The sequence below is a fragment of the Taeniopygia guttata genome, chromosome 1, assembly GCF_048771995.1.
Source record: "Taeniopygia guttata chromosome 1, bTaeGut7.mat, whole genome shotgun sequence".
Classification (NCBI taxonomy): Eukaryota; Metazoa; Chordata; class Aves; order Passeriformes; family Estrildidae; genus Taeniopygia; species Taeniopygia guttata.
This window is the reverse complement of record NC_133024.1, coordinates 96,344,514-96,365,532: the sequence shown is the minus strand read 5'-3', so window position 1 is coordinate 96,365,532 and position 21,019 is coordinate 96,344,514. Positions and strand designations below refer to the sequence as shown.

Below are 21,019 nucleotides of genomic sequence, written 5' to 3'. Positions count from 1 at the left end.
TTGATACCTATATGTGTATTAAGATTTAGATCAAAATCATTGGTTTCTACCTTTTTTAAAAAGGTATAATAGATTTCAGCTTCTTCCATGCATCAAATATGTAAAAATCTTCAGGTTTTATTATTCACATTTCATGGGAAAAAATGGATTTGAAAGTGGAAATTATGAACTAGGGTAGTGTAACAGGACTATAGAAATATATTTTAAAAATTACTCAGGCCAGCTTCAAATCTCATAAATTTAACTTCATAAATAGTAATAGGAAGCATAGGAATAGATTTGGGATTATCTGTGCTTTTCTTGAAGGAGCAGAGGTCCCAGATATCCTCAGATATCTGAGTAATTACAGACTGGTTCTCTGGGGAATCCCTGCTTGTGTATATTCGAAAGTACTTCTAAGTAGACAAATTAAGTGCTTTTCATTTTTCTTTGAACCCAAAATATCTTTCAGTTTGAAATTGTTTCCTTTGAGAAAAAACTCAGTAAGTACTTCAGTGGTTGGGTCCTCATCTGAAAATGCCAATAAAGCTAAACTGCAATGATGTTTTAGTGGATTAAAGGGCTGGACTCACAAGGGAAGGCTTATGATACTGTAAATTCCACTCAACTCTCAAAGAAAATTGCTTACACTGCATATTGACTGCAGGTTAATGGAAATTCATTCTGCTTTCTCTTCTTTCTCCTTAAATCTGAGTATTGAACAGCTTTTTCTATTCAGCCCCTTTGTTTTCTGAGAGGTTGTGGAAAAACTGCTGGACTTTTCACTACATTTTTCACATGCTTTTGTGGAGGATCAGCTGCACTTATGCATAACTATTCATAGGTTCTCTTATTCTTCCCATGTTGTTTTCCTCCTAGAAGAATGAAGTAACTGAAAAAATAGACGTAAAGGTCTATCCTTGTCTAAAGATAAAAATCTGTAACGTTCTTCTCTTGAACAGAATAATGTAATGTTCAGCCAGACTGATTTACAATTGCTGCTTCTGATTTTCTAATTTTTCTCAGGCTACAAAAGGGCTGGTATTTCACAGCTGGTGCCAATGACAGTAATTGTTGTACCACTTCTCTTTCCTTCAGTACATCTGTCTGATATTTCTCTTTATTTCAGTTTCTGGTTGTATTTCTTACTACCAGCTTATATAGCCAACAGTATTAGTTTCCAGCTATTAAGTATACATTAATATGCAAAGATTGATGACATATAAAATGATTCCTGACTAATATTAATAATTTCCCATCATTCCAGTGGATGCTTGAGATTATTACAGCAGAATGTACTGCTGGCAATATAGTTCAGCATTTTTATTTTCTGCCTATATGTTTATCTTGAGGCTATTGCTTTTTTAAAACACAAGAGAATATGTGAATACTGGAATAGTAATTGCAAGGTATCAGTTGGATGGATCCTAAGGTTCTTTGATTGCCATTTCTCCGCTGAAATGATTTCCCACTCCCTCATATTTACTCAAGGTATAGACTGTGACTTTGGACTAAAGCAAGTTGCTTAATGCCACACTGACAGTCTGTGGTAGAGGGTAGAACTGATCCCACACACATACCTTTATTCCTGAACCAAGATTTCTCTGGTTTCTCACTACATTTTATTGTGTATATCCTTTTGAAATAGTGCAATGTTACGAATAAGCTCAAATCAGCAAATGTGAAACATACGATTAATTGACCTTGGCACTACTTAAAGAAAGCCATTAGTGCGCACATCACAGGCTCCTTCCAGCTGCCACTGAAGTTTCTGTTAAGATTTCCCATTACTTCTTCGTGACCTGGAGCAGGCTTCAGGAGTGACACTATATCCCATCCAGTTGGAATAGCATTCCAGTTTAACTAACGATAGATGTACAGTTTATAAACAGTGGAAGGAGGAAAGAGGCAAAATAATTTCAAGTGAAAATTATTTGACAAAATGTCCACTGGTGTTTAGTTTACAGTGAGGAAACAAAGCTATTGGCTGAGAAAATTGGGAAATAACATTTAAAGCCTCAGGAAAGAAACAAACATTTTTAAAAAAACTTTCTATTTTATGTCTCTATTTTCTGCAGAGCAAAACAAAAATATAAAGTGTCAAGAATCTTTCACAGGAAAGAATTCAGCTGAGCATTAAATTTGAGAAGTTTTTAGCATCTGTGACAGTTTGCTGTGTGCTTTGAAATAGAAAGCAATACTAAACAAGAAACATTCAGTTGACACATGTTCCTCAAGTCACTAGAATTTCAGCTATGATCATTGCAATCCAGACATCAAAAATTGATAGATACAGTGTTTTGCAGCCTTGTCTGGTTCTGCCCAAGTCTTGGTCTTATTACTCATTCCATGAAAATGAATGATTAAACTCTTGTTTCTGGGCGATATCTTGGGAGATATCTGTGCTCTGCTATGAAGTTCATCTCCAAAATTCTGACAAGAATATACAGGCAACATTTTCTGTCAGGAAAGAATTCAGAGTAAAATTAAACACACAAATTTTTCTTAGCAGCTGCATCGCGGAGAACCAAAAACTTCCATCCAAATGATTTGTAGCAGTGTCTGAAAACCGTGATGCTTCTGTTTGGCACAGTTGGTGCACTGAAACATTGTGTTGCATTGCTCTGTGATTACAGCTGTGAAAGGATCTGGCACCTCAAACTGTGATAAATGTTTGTCTGATTTTCTACAAGATAGTAAATATTGTATAAAAAGAAAAATCGAACATTTGAGTAGTTACACTAGCTTTTGCATGATTTTAGTGACCAGCTAGTAAAATATGAGCTGACTTTGCATGATCAGCCAAACCATTTCCATGCACTGTCAGCTTTAAGCTCAGCCCAGCAAGCTTTCTGTGGATTTGCAAGAGCTGAAGTCCAACTTTGCAGTCAACCCTAACAATCTCAGAAATGTTGCTAACACAAAACTGTTGCTGTTCTTTATGCATGCTTTGTTGTGAATATTTTCTCCAAATATTCTTAAAGAAACATTTATTAACTGCCGCTATAAAGAAAACATTTATGGCAAGTGATCTAGTGAGAGCAGAGGAGAAGCTGCTCTCTAAACTGTGTTTAAACCTTTGGAATTGTGAGCAGTAAGTGACCGTAGATCTTTTACTAGCTCAGGGAGCTGCACTTGGTCTCATTCTGAATAGGAAATATTCAGGCTAGGAAAGGTTTTCAGTGCTTTCAGAAGTACAGGCACCCAAAATATTACCAGAACAATAGCCAAGAGCAAAGTTCTTGGTCACAATAATACAATAATTTGAATGCACAAGCATTACTTATGAGTTTATTTATAATAATCAGAAGAGCTCAGCAGAAATGGTTATTAAATGTTTGGGAAATGCATGCAGTTACAGACATACATTGTTTTCTCTCAGAATTTTTGAAGAAAAAAATAAAATCTGAGGAATACTTAGTTCAGTGCAAGTGATCACGTGGTTTCCTGTTTCCATACAGAGAGCACAAACAATACAATGTGCATAAATCAAGGCTACTTGTGCCAGACAATTATTCCCTCTCAGCTGGTTTAAAGTGAAATGATGATCTGATGGCCAACTCAGCTTTTTCACGTTTTAGTAAGCTTGGTGCTTTGAAGCATGGGGAAAATAAGCTGCAACCAACATGGTGCATTCAGTGGAATGTATCTTTAATTTGTAGTTATTTAGAATATTTTAAAAAATAAAATATTTCCTTTTCTTTTTTCTTAACCCTTTCCTTGGAACTTCTATGGGGTTGTTGCCATTCTTGCTTTAATAATTTCAGAGTAGTACACACTCTGAATAGGAACAGTTCATGTGACAGAAGACTACACTGGAAATTTTGGCATTACAGTAATTTTTTTTTTTCCTTCTCATTAAGCATAGTGTTGTATATTCAGATATATAGCCTGTTTTTAGGAAAATTGACCACTTTTCCCTGATTTTTGCTTTTGATTCTTTTATCTTGGCCAAAGGAATCTTGCGCAAATGGTATCTCACAAAAGGTATTTATTGTACTTAATTTTTAAAGGCTAATATACTATAATATCGCAGACCTTTCCTGTTTATATTCAGAAAGGTGGTGTTTGCTTGCGTCTGTGTGCTGGCTTTGTCATGGAGCTGAACAGCTTATGGAAATACAGGGCTGAAAATCAGGGATTACTTTTACATATTTCATTTTAGTACAGGCAAGACTGTTCACTGCAATTGTTTGATTTCTAAAATGAAGAATATTTATTAATTTTACTGAAACTCAAGTTAATAAATGCTGTTGAATACATTCCTTTGCAGATTTTTTTATCTGAAGTGGTTAGAAAAACAACTTTGGCTCTTCAATAAGATACAGTCCTTAGTCCTGTAATCCTAAACTTACTGTCCTGACAGATGAGGAGCTGGAGAGGAGCAGCCTTTTCTTTATTTGTGTTTCTGACTTTGGCAACTCTTCCTGGTTCATGGTGGAAACACTGAATTGAATATATCTTCCTTATGACCCTCTCAGCTCAGCCAAAAAAAAAAAAAATAGAGAAAGGAAATTCAGTAGATTAAAATAAGAGATTATTTTTCAAAACTGGAATTATTCCATTAAAATTTTAACAAAAATTAGTTTTTAAAGGCTCAGGAACTAAAAGTTAATAACTTCCAGCACTGCTTTGGGAATTAGAAAGATTTCTAAGATCAAATGAATAAGAGGTCATCTAGCAGAAGAGTAAAAGCTTTAAAATATCTATTTTCACATAGGGGGTTTGACAGCACATTTGGCATGAAATATTTTGTATTTTCTTCACAAGATGCAGGTTCATACAAAAATGTGCTAAACCATTTAATACTTAAAATTTTAAAACAAATTTCAATTATGAATAGCTGTGTCTCTCCAGGAGTGCTGCTCTCACCTTGTAACTGTTGGCATCCAGGACATTTTCAAAGAGAAGTATTCCCTATGGTAAATGCCTATTGGTGTAACTCTATCATATAAAAAAGGAATTAGTTTCACAAATTACTTTGGAAAAACCAGGGCTGCAACAGAATTTCTGGTTAAAATTGGAGAGGAGCCTTTCCCACAGCAGCTAGTCTTAAACTTGGGTTGTGGCAAATAGTCTGGAGTCATTGCCATGACTGATTTGCCGCACAGATGTGTAAAATCTGATTATATTCTTACTGTAAGTCATCATTCCTTGGTAAAATCACGCTAAGAAAGGAACAATTTTGTATACAGTTTCAAGTACCTACTGCTGTTGACTACTTTTTTCCACATGTCTGTATGTCTGCACATTTACGCAGTCCCTGTGTCTGTGGCTGGATGTGCAAGGGTCTGAGGCACAAAGCCAGCACAGTCAGAAGCCATGCATTAGCTGACAGTAACACAGAAAGCCATGACTGCCAGGGAACAAGCTGCTTTAAGCAAGTATCCACAATGGTATTTGGAGTACCAAAGAATTTGGCTTAACACAGCCAGTTTTGTTTTGGTTGATCTTTTTTCCATCACCATCCTTTTGTTGTTTTTAATTTATTTCTGCATTTGTAGCTTTGGAAGGGCTTTTTTGAGAGGGTCAAGGAATCTGAGAGTTCTGAGAATAAAAGTCAGAGTTTCTGGCTACAAGTCATGTGCCTGGACCACAAATTTTCCTTCTCAGAAAAACCAATTTTGTACTAGCTTGTATCCTTTATCATTTCTCTTCTTCTCATACATTCAATTGGCTTGCATGATGTCATGGGATACTTCAGAATAATACCACAGATTAAAAGTCTCTGTTAAGAGAGAGTACTTTAAATTTCTTCTCTTGTTTGAGTGTATTTGTTTTCCTAGCAATGACTTAGAGTCGTGTTTCACCATTGTTTTTTAGGATATGTCTGATACATCCGGAGGAGAGCAATGAAGTTGGTGAAGGGTCTATCAAGTGACTTGTACAAGGAGTGGCTAAAGGAGATGAAATTGTTTAGCCTGGAGAAAAGGAGGCTCAGGAAAGACCTTATCACTCTGTACAACCACCTGTAAAGTTATAGACAGTTGAGGGTCAGCCTCCCCTCCCAGGCAACCAGTGACAGGACAAGAGGACACAGTCTCAAGCTGTGCCAGAGGAGGTTCAGACTGGACATTAGGAGAAATTTCTTCACTGACAGGTTAAGTGTTGGAATGGCCTGCCCAGAGGTGTGGGGGAGTCACCTGGAGGGGCTCAAGAGATGACTGGATATGGCAATCTGTGCCACAATGTAGTTGACATGGTGGTTGGTCAAAGATTGGACTTAGTCTTGGAGGTCTTTCCCACTCTGGTTGATTCTGTGATCCCACAACAGCTGTTTCATTTTAAGTCATAATATATGCATTTTTCAACGGTGTGGTGGTATTTGACTAAGACAAGAGGTCCTACAGACGCTGGTTATCAGTTAGACTTTTAATGAGTCATTGCTCATGTAAGCAATGAAATCTGTAAAAGATAGCTCAATAGGCCATGCAGACTTTCTTTTTTATTTGAATTATTTTTTTCTTTTTTCTTTTGAGTAACTACTTCTGGACTGTTATAGTTATTTTATTAAAGGTATGTTTTCTGGCTCCCAGTGAAACACTAGAATAAAAGTGCTTCAATACTATAATCTTCTAGATACTAACAGGTGTTTCTCTGTTGAAGCTCTAAAAGTCCTAAATTGTATGAAATATTTTGAATACATAAATACTATCCAAATCCTCAGAAGCAATTCTAGAGTCTGCTTTTGGGGTACAGTTCATCTGTAGAAGATTAAATAAAAAAATAAAGGAGCTCATAGTTCATAGTTTTTCTTTACAGTTAAGCAATTATAAATATTCAGGAGGGGCTAGAGAATCATGTAGATCCCCCTAGTTCTGCATTTCAACGTTGTTTTCAAGGCTTGCATACTTTTTTTTTTTTTTTTTTTTTTGACTGCAGGCTCCATAAATACCTGTAATTTGCTGTAAATTAGATAAATAATAATGGTGCTTTGATATTCTGCATTGAATAAAACATAAAGAGGCACTCCTTTGAGTGCCTCTGGAAGGTTACTCTGAGACAGTTTGCTCACACTGTATGCACTGCTCTGTGGAATGTTATTGGTAGGATCACAATTTAAGATTGCTGGGTATCTACTTTGGATTTCATAATGAAGGACATGGTCTTCTTTTCTGAGCTGCTATTGTAAAACATCTTTTTAATTTCTATTGGATTTTTTTACATTCATGTGTCAAAAACTTGCCTTGAACTGTGAACTTTAAAGGGAATACAGTCTTTCATATAGGAATCTGTTAGACGACCTGGTAAATTTGCGAATGGAGTGGAGATGGAGATGTTTAAAATTTGTAGTGCAGTCATTCAATAACTTATTTGAAGTTGTGTTTAAAAAACTAGACTAAAAATCATTGTTCTCCCTGCTCCCAGGAAGTACCATGAAAATAACCAGGGAAGATGGTTAGTGTGCTAGCCATAGAGAGAGGTCATTGACACTTTGTACAGATAAAGACATCTTAATCTGTTTAGAAAAACTATATTTCCCTTAATTTTTCCTGTCTTGTTTATTATATTGTTAACTGTAATAAGTATGCAAGATGTTATAGCATGGGGCAGGGATGCTGCTCTCTGCACATATCTTAAGATTCAGCAAAATGGTTATTCTATCCTGACTAGAGCTTTTAGAGATGAGACCAACATATTTTTAATTCATTAGTGTTGAGTATTAATCAGATTGCTTTCTGTGGTATGCTTACTACTTTAGACAGATAAACAAAGTAATTGTGAGTAAAAATTGCAGTAATTAAGAGTGGCGAAACTCATATCAAGAGCAGTCTATCATGCATATACTTCTAGCTTTAGTTACATTCTCTGGAAGAAGAATAAACATTTCTCTGAACTGAACAATTGAATAATTCTCTGAATTGCTGAATTATTTCCTGCAATGTCCATGTGTTCTCTAAAGTCACACAAAAATGCTGATTAAAGTAAGGAGTTAAATGCAGAACCTCAGATGTAATTACCATGCACAGATAAACAATTCACCTTAAATAATACATGGTAGATTCATGTGAGATGTGGAAAATACGCTAAATATTTTTGTGAGGAAGCAAACTCCATAAGTCATTTGGACTGCATTCTCATCCATTATGAGCAGATTTGTCAGAGAGATCATTCTGTATTCCCAAATTTCCAGCATGCCCTCTCAAATTTTTCATTGCTTTTCCTTATTCCTCTTTATCTAGCAAAAGGAGGTATGAGGCAGGAGAAGAGCAAAATAGGTTTCAGGTGAGGTATAGGTATAAAGCATGGGACTCCTGGTGGGGATTACTGATTGTGCAGGACAGCAGTTCAGTAGATTCTCCGTGTCCTGTTTATGCTTTATTCAGCTTTTGTTGAAATCAGAATATGCTGGATCTGTAACATCATCATGCTATTTTATTTTACACATATGCACAAATCAAACAAGGGCTGATAGGATTCTGTTAAAAATTTTTAGTTCTTTTTCTTCATACCATACAATTTACCTGAGTGTATGAGAGGACTATGAGAGAACAAGCTTGCATAAAGAAGCTGTAAGAACCCCCTCTGACTGAAGCATTACTTTCCTGCTTTTTCAGTACTGTTTTCTGTAAAGATTCTTCAAAAAATCGTTCACCATAATGCTTGTAGGCAAAACGCTACTGTATTTTAGCCTCAGTCTTCATTATATAGACTTGGTTTATTCAAACAGGAAATTATTATTTTCTAATTATAAGGTTCATTCCGTGGAATATTGTTAAATTTTTTTATTAACTGCTATTCTTAGGCATTAATTCTCCACCTTTAAGTGGAAACAAATGTGTCTAGTCCATTCTTATAAAATCCTGCCTACACTCGGAAATCTGTTCTAAAAGTCAAATTGGCTCATCCAAACCAGCAGTAACATATCCTGATAATACATTCTGAAGTCTACAAATGGGTTTCCACCCCTGCTCCAATTATTTGTTTAAAAACTTGGGATCAGTGGGTGGTCTTAAGCTGAGGCAGAAGGGACGACTGTGAGAGGCCTGTGTAACAATCCCTGTGGATCTCACCACAGGCACACCCAGCTCCTGCTGCTGGGGAGAGTTGTCCAGCTGTCTGAGAGGTGCAGCACTACAGGCTGTGTATGGTTGTGTTATATGTTGGTGCTGTTGAAATTACTCTGCCTTTTTATCTTCTTTTTGTTTTTTGTTTGGTTTGGTTTGGTTTTGGTTTTTTGTTTGTTTTGTTTTGTTTTTTTAATTAAAAATAATTCTAGGAGTCAAATTACTAGTTTATTCTTTTCAGGGGCTTCAAACTTTAAAAAGCCAGTTGATGAGATCATAGCAAGGTTCAGGTTGGAAGGAAGTCTAGAAGCCAATCTAGACTAACCCCTTGCTTAGCCATAAGCTACCAACCTACATGAAAAAGAACTTCCTTAAGTTCTCTTTTTTTCATTTTAAATTACATATTTTTGTTGGAACCTGACTGATGATATAAAACGTGATTTAAGTAAGTTTACAAAACCCCTTCAGCTAACACAACTTTTCCCATGTCTATAAAATTTCAATTTATGTGTGTGTGACTTAGCAAAGCTGACAATTGCTAAGATTTGTAATATGTTTATTTTTTGTTTAATCCACTTCTTGATCTTTCATCTGATAACACCGTCAGTGAAAAAAATAATAAAACATCACTTTGAAAATGTTGTTCTATTATACGATGAGAGAGAAAAACATGTATTCAAACCATTAAATCAGAAATGTGGTGGGATAGATATACATTATGCTAAAAATAATGAATTTTAGAGGACAAGAGGGTAAGAATGCATTTTTTTGAGTTTGAATCTGTACATATTTCTCTACAATATGTCTTCCTTTGCATGGAGTGATTTTTCCACTAAATGGTACCATGAGTGACACATTAGGCAATGTTCCTCCTAAAAGTAGCTTTACTATGGAAACACATATTTGTATTTTTAGAAAGGTGTGACAGTGACTTTGGTTTCAAGTACCAACATCTCAGTAAGACAGGTCAGGATTTTGCTGTGCTATCTCATACCTGAATGTTTCCCTCAAAAGACAGCAAAGCGCAGGTCATTACACATCTATGTTAGTTACAGTGTGATTAATTGATTCATCATTTGGGTGTGTGATGTGTCATGTTCCCTGATAGTCTCAGAACTCTGTTAATGCCAGATGCCTGTCCTGGAGTCTGCAAGAACTCTCTTTACTGGTCCTTAGAGTACCTGGTACATCCACAATCCCATTTCACAGACCTACTAAGTGGAGTGATTGAATCCAGCTGTTTGCATTCTGTGTGCTGCTATCATTTGCCAGCCACTCACCATGAGAGCTGAGGAGGAAACAATTTCCTCATCCCATTAAAATCTTCTGATATTCAAAATAAAAAACCAAAACCCAAAAAAATGGAAGAGTATTTTTAGGCTGTTTCCCAGAAGGGGTAAAAAAACCCCCAAAATAGCTTGTCCTTATGACAGTCACTTCAGATGTGGAGATTCAAGTTCCAAACTGCAGGCTAGATATCTTCATGAAATGTTTGTCTTTTTGAATAAATCTTTTGAAACAAAAATTTCCTGATGAAGAGTATTTAATATCCCAAATTCCTGATTATTTCTGTGTACTAGAGCCACTATTTGCACATAGCTGATTTGCCCTTGTTGACAAATGTAATTTTTTTCCACTTGAGCAACTGCCAATGCTTTGAGAAAAGCAGACATTGCACACTAATACCCCTTTCACCACCAGAGATCATCCACGTTTCAAATAGCATCATTAGATATATCTGCTGAGAGTATAAATTGCATTTCCTGCCTATTTTTTCTTTGTAGTCACTGTCAGTGACACAAATCTAATAGGAACAGTAGGTATATGCCTGTCCACAGATGGCTTTCTTGTAAAAGAGGAGGATGCAAACCCATAAATCTCTTGTTACATTGCTCACCTAAATGTCAATTTTGGCTCTAACTCTAGTGCTTAATCTTATTATTCATAATATTATACTGCATTATATTATATTATTTGTATATTATATTGTACTTGAAAAGCACATTATTCTAGACACTGTACGAGCTTAGTAGATGGCTCTTTCACAGACTAAAACTTATGATCTAGGAATTCACAGTCTTCCTTTATTTAACCCAAATTCATTCTGCAGTGTACAACTTAGAAAGGTCTACTCATTGGAAATTCTGACCTAACACATATTCTGTGCCTATGGAGGTGTTGGCTCTTAAGGGATATTGGGAAACAAGAAAGAAGGGGAAAGAGTAGGCTATTTTTTTTAACTAAAGTTGTATATATGTTGTGGATTTTTACGATCTGATTACTATGATTAGTTAGAGATGCCTCCGTGCAAATTAATATGCAAAGGAGAGCATGTGCTGAAGTCATTAATATGGATTTTATTTAACAGTAAATATGAAGTAGAGCAACAGAAAAATAGGAAAAAGGGTGAAGAAAGACAGTGACAGAGAGACAGATGAGAGTAGAAAGACAGTCACCATCCCTGTGAATCCAATGGCATCCCTTTGCCCCTCTTCTTCTGGTCTTCTTGGTCATAGGGGACCCCCAAAACATAGAGTCCAGTGGGCTGACATGTGTTCAGGTGAGTACACCCAAGCACCACCCCTGCAGGGGCCAGGGAAAATTTCCATGGCCTTTTGCAAGAATGGATCTGTCACCCCGTCTGTGGATCACACACAGTTCTCTGGTGGAAGGCCTCAGGAATGAGTCTGAGGGCACTTTGAGGTCTTTGATAGTTTATGACCCTTTCTAAGATATGGAAGCTGCCCCTCACATAAATGTGCTGTGTGAATGTGACCTTCCTGGGGTGGGGAAGTTTTACAGTTGGGCCAGTTTGTGTCAGGGAAGAAAATTCACATGATAAAACACCATCCCCTCTCCTGAGGGTCTGCTTACTTAGCCCAGCCTGTAGCCTCTGTGGTGGGTGTCACTTCTATCTTATGTGGACCAGAGCTTTCACCATCACTCACTCAAAAACTGCTCCTCCTCCTTGACTGGTAGGGAAGGAGTGTGAAAACCTGGCCTCAGCAAATGAGTTTGTGGCCTTATGGCATCCCCCAGCCTTGTTTACTTCTCCTTAGAGCTGAGATAATTGGACAACAGCATGATATTTATCTTATCTCAAGGTCCTGTCAGGTGGCTTAACTCAAAGTCCAAATTCCAGAAATCCTGGAGGCATATTTAGGGTGGGGGAGTGGGCTTTGGTAGTCCCAGCTTTTCTGTAGTTTGCCATAGAGGGCAAATCCTTCAATGATCCTAATAGTGTTTAAGACAAGTAAGATTTTTAAGTCTCTTACAGGGTTGAAGGCTGAGAAGGCCTAGAGCTAATTGTCATATGAATCAGAAATAGCACTGTAACTCGTACACCAGGTAAGTATCAACCCTGCAGGTTTTCACAGTGCAGATCAACAGCTGATTGAACACTAGAACTCTTCAACAGCCTCTCTACTGCTGCTTCAGGATGTCTGTGTGTGCAGGAGCAGTGTTGGTGAGGGCAGTGCATGCCTGCTTTGGCACAGAATATGGTGCTGTCCCCACTGAATGCAACAATAAAGCTTCCAGCAGATTTTTCTCTAGATGATGTTTAATCTGCTGGCTCCTGGGGCTGTCTTCACAGTGTCTGTTCACTCCCACATATTTCTTTGTGGTACTAAAAATGGTGTGTGATGTCTGTCAAGAAGATGCCAGTACTGGGCTAGTGAATATGGAGAAACTGTACTGGCACATCTGGCTCTGGGATGCTGCTGAGAACTGGGCACTGCTGGGTTACTCTGTCAGTGCAGCTCCTGGGTTTTTAACACATCATCTTTCTCTCTGAAGACAGCAAGACTTCTTGAATATTATTTCAGTATATTATTAATTGTAAGTGAATTGTTTAGAAATGGAATTCTGTGTAGGCAAAACGATTGGGTACTTCATACTGCGCTAGATACTACATCCTATAAATCTCTCTTCTAATTTATGGTTATTTTTATTCATTCTATGAAAAGATCAGCAATAAAAGGAAAACAGCAATAAGCAGGGTTTTTTTTTATACTTTCCTGACTACTGGTGTATAAATAATTTCTGAAAGATATGGTTAACTTCTCTGGTGGGAAAATAAAAATGCTAAATAATTCTAAAGAATGGAAACAGCTCTACCCACCAATTTATTTCTTAAGATACTAATAATAGAGCTGGTAGCTTCATGATTACTTTCTTTAAATAGTTCAAACGGAACCACAAAAACAACTAAAAATCAAGGGACATCTGCAAGTTGTAGGGTAATCTTATCTTATATATATTTTTTATTTACAGACTCCAAAGCTTATGATACTCCGCCACAGCATAGCTGGATATGCCACAAAGCTTAATGGCTTTTTCTTAACAATGCTTATCTTTTGAGGGAACAGAAACTCCACTATAAGGACAGGTAAGGAAAGAACAGCGAGATCAGGATTATCCAAGGTCACGGTGGAAGCACACAATAGCAACAGAGATGAAGTGCAAACCTCAAAATGTGTATTAATACCTAGGCTCTCTCTCCACAATATCCTTTCTACTGCTACACACTGCTTTTACTTGTAGGGAGCACCACAGGTTGTGTGATTTAGTTTTCTATTAATGGCAAGGTACCCACAATTATGTCTTTTTTTCCAGTGCTCTTTGAAAATGAGTTCATCAGTACCCCAAATGTCTCTGGTGAACCATTCTTGTTGTCACAGTTGCTATTCAAATGATAGAAACATAGAGAAGAGGAGATTTGCCTGTGTGAATGAGCCCCCAGGATGGAAGATGACCTCTGTCTGCCAGACACGCTGGGCGGGTTCACAGCGTGATCCAGCGTAAGCGGAGCTGCCTTCCAGCCCCTGGGCACAATGTCTGGTGTGTGGGGTCACCCTGCAGCCCCCTGCCCTCTGCTCCAGGCCATGGGACTGACCTGCTCCCCTGGGGAGCAAGACCCCTGCCAGCCCAGCTGAAATGGGCTCAGCAGACTCCCAGTCTGAGTGCAAGGCTCAGAGCTTGGCTTTCAGCAAGAAAATCGGTAACAGGAGCAAACATTTGTCTTTGGAGGCACTGCAACTGCCAAAGAGTATATTCACCCCCATTCTTATTCAAATAAGGTACATATTCAAGACTTCACTTGTTCAGAAAGCTCTGTGAAATCTTGAGGAGAGAAAAATAGAAGAATGCTGTCAAGCTTCCCTGGCAATTAAAAAAAAAAAATAAAGGTATGCTTTTTCTATAGTGATTTCTAGTGTAATTTCTGTGATATGGTTGTATTTATATATATATGCATATGTACATATAGTAAGTCATGTGTGCAGAGGAATAAAATAATATCATCATAATCAGAAAAAAACCCAGGGATGTCTGACTTAGTAAAGGTTATGCATCGAATTGGGAAGTTTTATGTGTCATTAATCCAGATTCCATAAAGTACCCTTGCTTAATTCAGGGCTATTTGCATGAATGAGAGATGCCACATCTTGTTGTTGACTTAGTGCCAGCACGAGGTTACTGTGTGGGGTGAAATGACACACAACTGAAAACCAACACATTTTGCGTATTTTATATAAAAGATGCTTCAAGCACTTTCAATATTGCTCCCTTTACTTCATCGCATGGAAAACAAACCAAATAGCGGCATTACAGAAAAATGGGACAGTCACAGGATAAAATACTTGCAGTGTTGTTACTTCTTCCTGTTCTAGTGTCCATGATACTTAACAGTTCAAACTGAATTTCACTCAGAAGAGATTTACAGTCTGAGGATTAAATTCATTTTTCTCCACTTCTTTAAATAAGAGAAGTTGGGGAAGACAGACTGAAAGACCTTGAAATCTGGTACATTCCAGATATTAAGGTTTCTATCCAGCAAATTACTTCTTGGAGCTACTGTGTTTTAGAGCATCTCTGCATAGCTTTTCCCAGATCTTCTTCAGTTTCCACTCACATGCAGATACTTGAGAGAATATTAAGTTTTCTTGTGGAAGAACTGATTATTTGTTTGTAAGTTAAAGCTGTACTTTTTATTTTTCATAAAAGCTGTAATAGTTTAAACTACAAAAAAAGCTGGTATATGGGACAAAAGGGATTTCTTACCACAGGATCAGGGTTGATTTTATAACCCCCTTTTCATTAATCTGAGTGCCTCAGAGAACTGTGTATAGGTCAGACTGCATTTTATTGTAGATGTTAATTGCTGCAAAGGATGATCTATCTGCTAGAATTTTTATTCACATTAATAAACTCTCTTGGTAGTTATATAAATATTTACTGTAGTCCATTAATGAAAAGTGTGCCAGTGCAGGTGCTGAGTATACCACAATAAAATTTTAGCAGTCAAGAGGTTGTTTATTGTGCTTGGTCACATACTCTTTTGCACTCACATGTATTGAGATTGAAATGGAACAAATGAAAAACCAATATTAGTGCCTATTAAAATGGGAAACAAATTAAAGGAAAACATTTTTAGCTGCAGTGCCTTTTTTTCAGCTGTAAAACAATTCATTATTAATTTAGAGGTGTTAATATTATTTCCCAAGCATGCTATCCATGATTTTTATTTTTCTTTTATGTGATAAATAAGATTGCCATAAAAACAATGGGAACCAAGAACTCGTGACAACTCATTTTAGGTCTGGTAGGCTTGAGCGTAAGCTGAGCTGCCCAGAGAGAGTTGGTGAAAGAGTTTACTTGCTGTAATTGTAATAAGGGAAATTTAAAAACCACAACCTGTTTCAAGTAAAAAAGGAGTAACTGAATATTGCCTTAAACATTGTTTCCCCTCTTCTTGCCATGCTTATATTCTTTAGGCAAGTGGCCTTATTGGACTCAGGATACAGTTGCTATTTCTTTAGATAAGTAAACCTGTGCTTCTGAACCATTCAGTTCAGTAAGTCTAAGTTTTTAGTATCAGAACCTTGGTTTTCCAATGTAAGACAAAAAAAAAAAAAAAAAAAAAAAGTAAACGCTAAGAATAGATCATAAGTAGGGATCCAAACACATACATTATTTGTTTCTGATGTTACACTTCATACCTGCCTAATGGGTGTGAGAAAATGCTAGACACGTTTATCATTTTGTACAATGTATCTTCATTATTATTCTCTAGCTCATATTTCTTCCAGAAAGGTGTCCCTTTCCCTGACTACCATGCTATTTTAGCTATTAAAATATTAGAAAAGCATAAAAAATATTTTTTAAGAATAGTTTCTGTCGGGAAGTTTGAGGTGTTCAGCTAGAAAACTCAGATTCATGCCATTATTATGATATCATTACAACATCTGTGTGCCTGCAAAATACGGATTTCTGGATTTCAGTTTCCATGCGCCTTGCATCGGTTTTTTATAGTTTTCTTTCTTTCTTTCTCGACTTTCTGTCCGAAGCATCCGTGCTGGCGGTGGTGCTCGGGCTGTGCGCGGTTCGGCCGTCGGAGGGAGCCTCTCCTCCTCGGGAGGTGCCGCGGGCGCGGGCCGGGGCGGGATCCATCCTCTGGCCGGGGCCGGAATCCATCCTCTGGCCGGGCCGGGATCCATCCTCTGGCCATTCCCATCGGGAACTGCCAACGCCTCCCTCATTCCTGCGCGATTTACGCGCTGCAGTTTCACAGGCAGGTCGGTTCACACGGGAGTCAAGCCTGCCGGTTCCACCAACAGCTGTGCAGAAACTATCAAACCTGCTCCCAGGGGATTTTAGAAGTGCAAGATCATACCTGCACAGAATAGGAATTCAGGGTTTTTTTGAAAATAGCTGGGTCACATAAGTGTCTGCCAGCATCACTGCATCATCCAGCTGGTACAAGAGAGAATAGTGTTTACCTGGTGCTGCAGAGGTTATACTCTAGCCTTTTTCATTATGTATTTCTCTTCGTTACAGACAATAAACTTTGGACAGTGAGGTTTTTTTGGTTGTTGTCCATTAATTCAAGTTAGGTTTGACCTTAGCACAAAGTTTATGCCATTCATAATAAAACTTATGCTTTAGTGGAGTTCCTTTAGGTGGAAGGAAACACATGGCCGAGTATAACAATATTTCTGACTACTTTGATTATGTTGAATTGGAACAGTAAGCTGATATAAGAAAAATTGAATTAGTGAGTCAAATTAAAAACCACAATATAAATGCAGAAGGGAAATGCATCATTAGAGAAGCCTGAGCAAAAGAATAACATAAAATGGTATAAGAGCTTAAAACCCAAATTACATTAAATTTTAGGCAATTTGACTGCATGAATCTGTATGTGAGATGTAAAGGAAGGTGCTCTTGAAGTTTGTGTGTGGTCAAAAATAATTTCCCATGGTTACTTGTGCTTGGTGATTGAGCTCGAGGCTCCCTTTTGCAATGGTTAGAGGTTTCCTTTATGTTGGACCAGCAGGTATGCCATCCTCTTCCTCATTATATAGCTCTGAGCTGGGGCACTGAGGGTGAAGTGGCCTGTGAAAGAGGGATGGAGATTGCTGCTGAGATGTTACAGAAACACAGCACTTGCTGTACCTGGAATGAGAACTCTCGGTGTACTCCAACAGGAAAGTGGATGCTCCAGCTTTGCAAAGATGCCTTTTAAAGTTTCTCCCCTTCTTATTTCAGTTCTAGGCCATATTATTGCTTTCTGAATCCTCTGCCATTTAATATATACTCTGAAATTTGTCCTGGATTGTAAGAGGGTTTTCTTTCACACTATTTTGCAGAAAAAAACCAAAACATCCCACATTTTCTCACAGCAAGAGCAGTGCATAGTGTTAACTCAGGCATTTCTCACACCTAATATTCTACTACTTTTCTTGCATACATTATTGGATAATGTCCAGATAAAGTAATATGGTATTTTTTCTTGTCGTATGAATATGATGGTAATTCCTGGGAGGAATCTTTAATGAGGGAATAAATCTGCAACAGTGCTTATGTTCCAGCTCAGTACTACAAATTCTTGTTTGTATAAGTAGATTTCTTGTATGGAGTCTGATTAGCTGTAAGGCATTGATGATGCTTGTGTTTGCAGAAGTTTGCAGTGTAGTTTCCCATAAGCTATTTATACCATATGTCTGTACCCCTCTTTATTCCTTTCTTCTTCCCCCACTTCCCAAATATACCCTAGTTAACTCTATTAATTTCTCTTTGTTTTGGAAAAATGGACAAGAATATCACTATTTAAATCACTGTGTATATGTTTTCACTATAGTAATATTCAAAAGTTGGAATTCCAGCTGTGCTGCAAGCCTCTGAACTACAGAGAAAATACATGTGTCTCCTCCAAAAGGAGGAGGAGACACATATATTAACAGTCTGAGGCTCCAAGCCTAAGAATTTTTTAGCAGATGTTTGTCTTTAAATGCTAAAGGGTTACAAAAGTCTTGATGGTTGAGCTTTAAAGGCCTTTTAATGCCTGTGTCTGTGTGCCTGCTCATGTCGGTCTGTAGCACAGTTGTGATGACAATATCTGATATTTAAAAAATACCAGGCAATGTCCATAGTATGGATGTCTCCTGACCCCATGCTGCCCACTCACCCCCAGGTTGGTGCAGAAGGCTGTGGAAGTTGGGTTGGGTTATAGGCATTTTTCCTGGCTGTACAAGAGGTATACCCCACTGTCCAAAATTGCAGTGTTGGCTTATCTTTGACCAGCATGCCACATCTGCCAAAGCCTCTGAACAGACACTCAGAATGTGTTTTCTTGCCAAATTTACAGAGAACCTCTTTGTTGCTCCTTGTATCTTATTGCTGAAGGAATAATGAAGATTTAGTGTTGTGCAGGCCCCATGCTGTTCTTTTACTTTGCTGTTTTAATTTTGCTCTTCTATTTAACTTTAGGAAGACTGACATATTTACTGAAGTTTGCAGGCTGATGCACCAGCATTGGCTGATGCACTTTGAAGTTCCAAGCTAGACATCCTCAGCTTCACACACACACCCCTAATGTAAACCCAGCTGCACTGCTGAATCCTTGCTTTCATCCAGCTCTGGCACAAAAGTGAGAGAGAGTTTAGGCTGAACCCATGGAGATCAAACCCCAGGGAAATGCTATTAGATAAGCCTTGACAAAGTGAAACTTTGACTTCAGTAACATTCTTGCTCAAGTGACTCTAATCATCAGAGTTTTTAAATTTCTCTCTCTTTTAACCCAATTATGGGTTTTTTACTGTGTTCTCCTCTCATTGCTACTTCTTCCTTCCTTCTTGCTGAGTCATTCCTCTTCCAGTTTGCAGAGTTGTGACCCCACTGCTTTCTCAGAAGAAAAATCTGTCCAAGTAGATAAAGAATAGCCCTGAAATTCGACATACATATGTTATATGTGCATCAATCATTAAACAACGTTAATATTGAATAGTAAACTTTTAAAATTAATTGACTGTGTTAAGGAGCTCATTAAAAAGTGTACTCTTAGATCATCTACTGACTATGGAACTCATATTCCTCAATGAAATGCTTAAAAGTGAGACGATTATCTTTAATATGTGCATTTTCTTCTGTTTATAAAGATATGCCATCTCCAGATGATCCAGATGGTCTTTAAGGTCCCTTCCAATTTGTTCTATGATTCCATTTTCTACACTTGCCTTTAAGAATTACTGTGAGTTTAGGGTAAAAAAAAAAAAGCCAAAGAGCTGCAGTAGATTGGACTAATCAGAGTGTAGTCACCAGTGAGCCTCAAAGAGCTTAGGAATCTTTAGTTTTGCTAGAATCTTTTGCAGTGCAGTTGCCTACACCACTCTGCTTGTAGAAAAGATTCTTTGAACTGTTCTTATGATTGCTATTAAAAGTGTATGGCTGTTATCCAAATGAAAGCCTTATCCAAGAGCCTTATGCTTTTTGTTAATCCTGGAAACATGGAAAGTAGTAAATATTGTGCAAAAAAAAGTGCTTTGGACAGATTATACAGATAAGTGGACATGCTTGTGAGCAAGCAGAGAAAAACTTATGGAGCAGAGTGTGCAAACCTGCTGTGATTTCTGTGATTTCCTAAAACTCAGATGCCTTCAGATATTTATCATGACTTTGAAAGTTACAAGAATGAGAAAAATGAGCTCTCCCAAAATTTTGGTGCCTATAGCTTTTGTCCCATTGTGAATTTCTTGTTCCTCTATGCCAGCTTCCAAGTACAAAGGTGGCTGAATTTTTCATGCTTCATTCTTCCTTTTGATCGGTAGAGCTCATCTCATTTGTGCATAGCATAGTTAACCACCTCCTGGATGGTGCAAACTTTTTTATTTAGAGCTAATGTATTTATATCAATTGGTCTGTGAAGAGGCCTTATTGTTTTTAAAATGTTTAAGGTACTTCCTTCTTTACAATGGGAATGGTCTCAGATTGTTAGGGAGAAGCAAGGAAACAATGGTGGAAGTTTAGAAGCTGTAATTGGGACATAAATGGTTCACAAGTACATCTTTTAAAACCTCTTTTCAAAGGCTGAAATTCATACCACACGACTTTCACCATGCTAGTCCCCCCTAAGTCCCAGAATGGGGTCACCTAAACCAAGAGTGTAATTTTAAGGTGGCTCTCGGGAACAAAAAATAAAAAACAAAAAAAGCCCCGACAAAACAAACAAAAAAAACCCCACACCCAAACAAACAACAAAAACAAACAAACCAACAAACCAGCCCCAAAAAATTTTACTTGAATTGATGAAACTTGATGATTGCTGATATTACACTGCATAAATCTGTCAGATTTTGCCTTTTTTTGGAATATCAATCAATTTCTGTCTTTTGTTTGATTATCTTTCAGTATCATAAGTTGGGTTCTACCTCACAGATAGTCTAATTCCATTCAACTAAAAATATTTGTAAATATGGAAACACTTAAATACTGTTATTTTGAAACAAAGTGCATCTTTTTGAAAAGACAGTACAATTTTTTTGGAAGAATGAACAGGATTTTTTGACAGAATTGGGAATATCAAATCCCAAACTAGAAATGATAGAAACATAATTTTTGTTACAAATACATACCATATTAAGCTTAATCTCAAACATGGCCCTGGTTTCAGAAATCATCTTCTGATGCATGAAGATCACTGGAGCTAGGGTGAACTATTCTGGAACAGCAGAGGTTTGGCTTTCTGACAGACT

The 21,019-nt window shown here is 37.4% G+C and overlaps 1 protein-coding gene across 2 annotated transcripts in view; it reads left to right on the top strand.

Moving 5' to 3' along the window:
* MID1 (midline 1) overlaps positions 1–21,019 on the top strand; it is a 244,413-nt gene that overhangs the window by 43,779 nt on the left and 179,615 nt on the right. The window contains exon 1 of one of the 2 annotated variants that reach the window (XM_072933827.1): positions 14,058–14,176. The exons of the other annotated variant lie outside the window; for it this stretch is intronic. The gene's annotated coding sequence lies outside the window, so the exon portion shown is untranslated. Of the gene's footprint in view, positions 1–14,057; positions 14,177–21,019 lie in introns of those variants that run through there. 2 annotated transcript variants of the gene reach the window in all.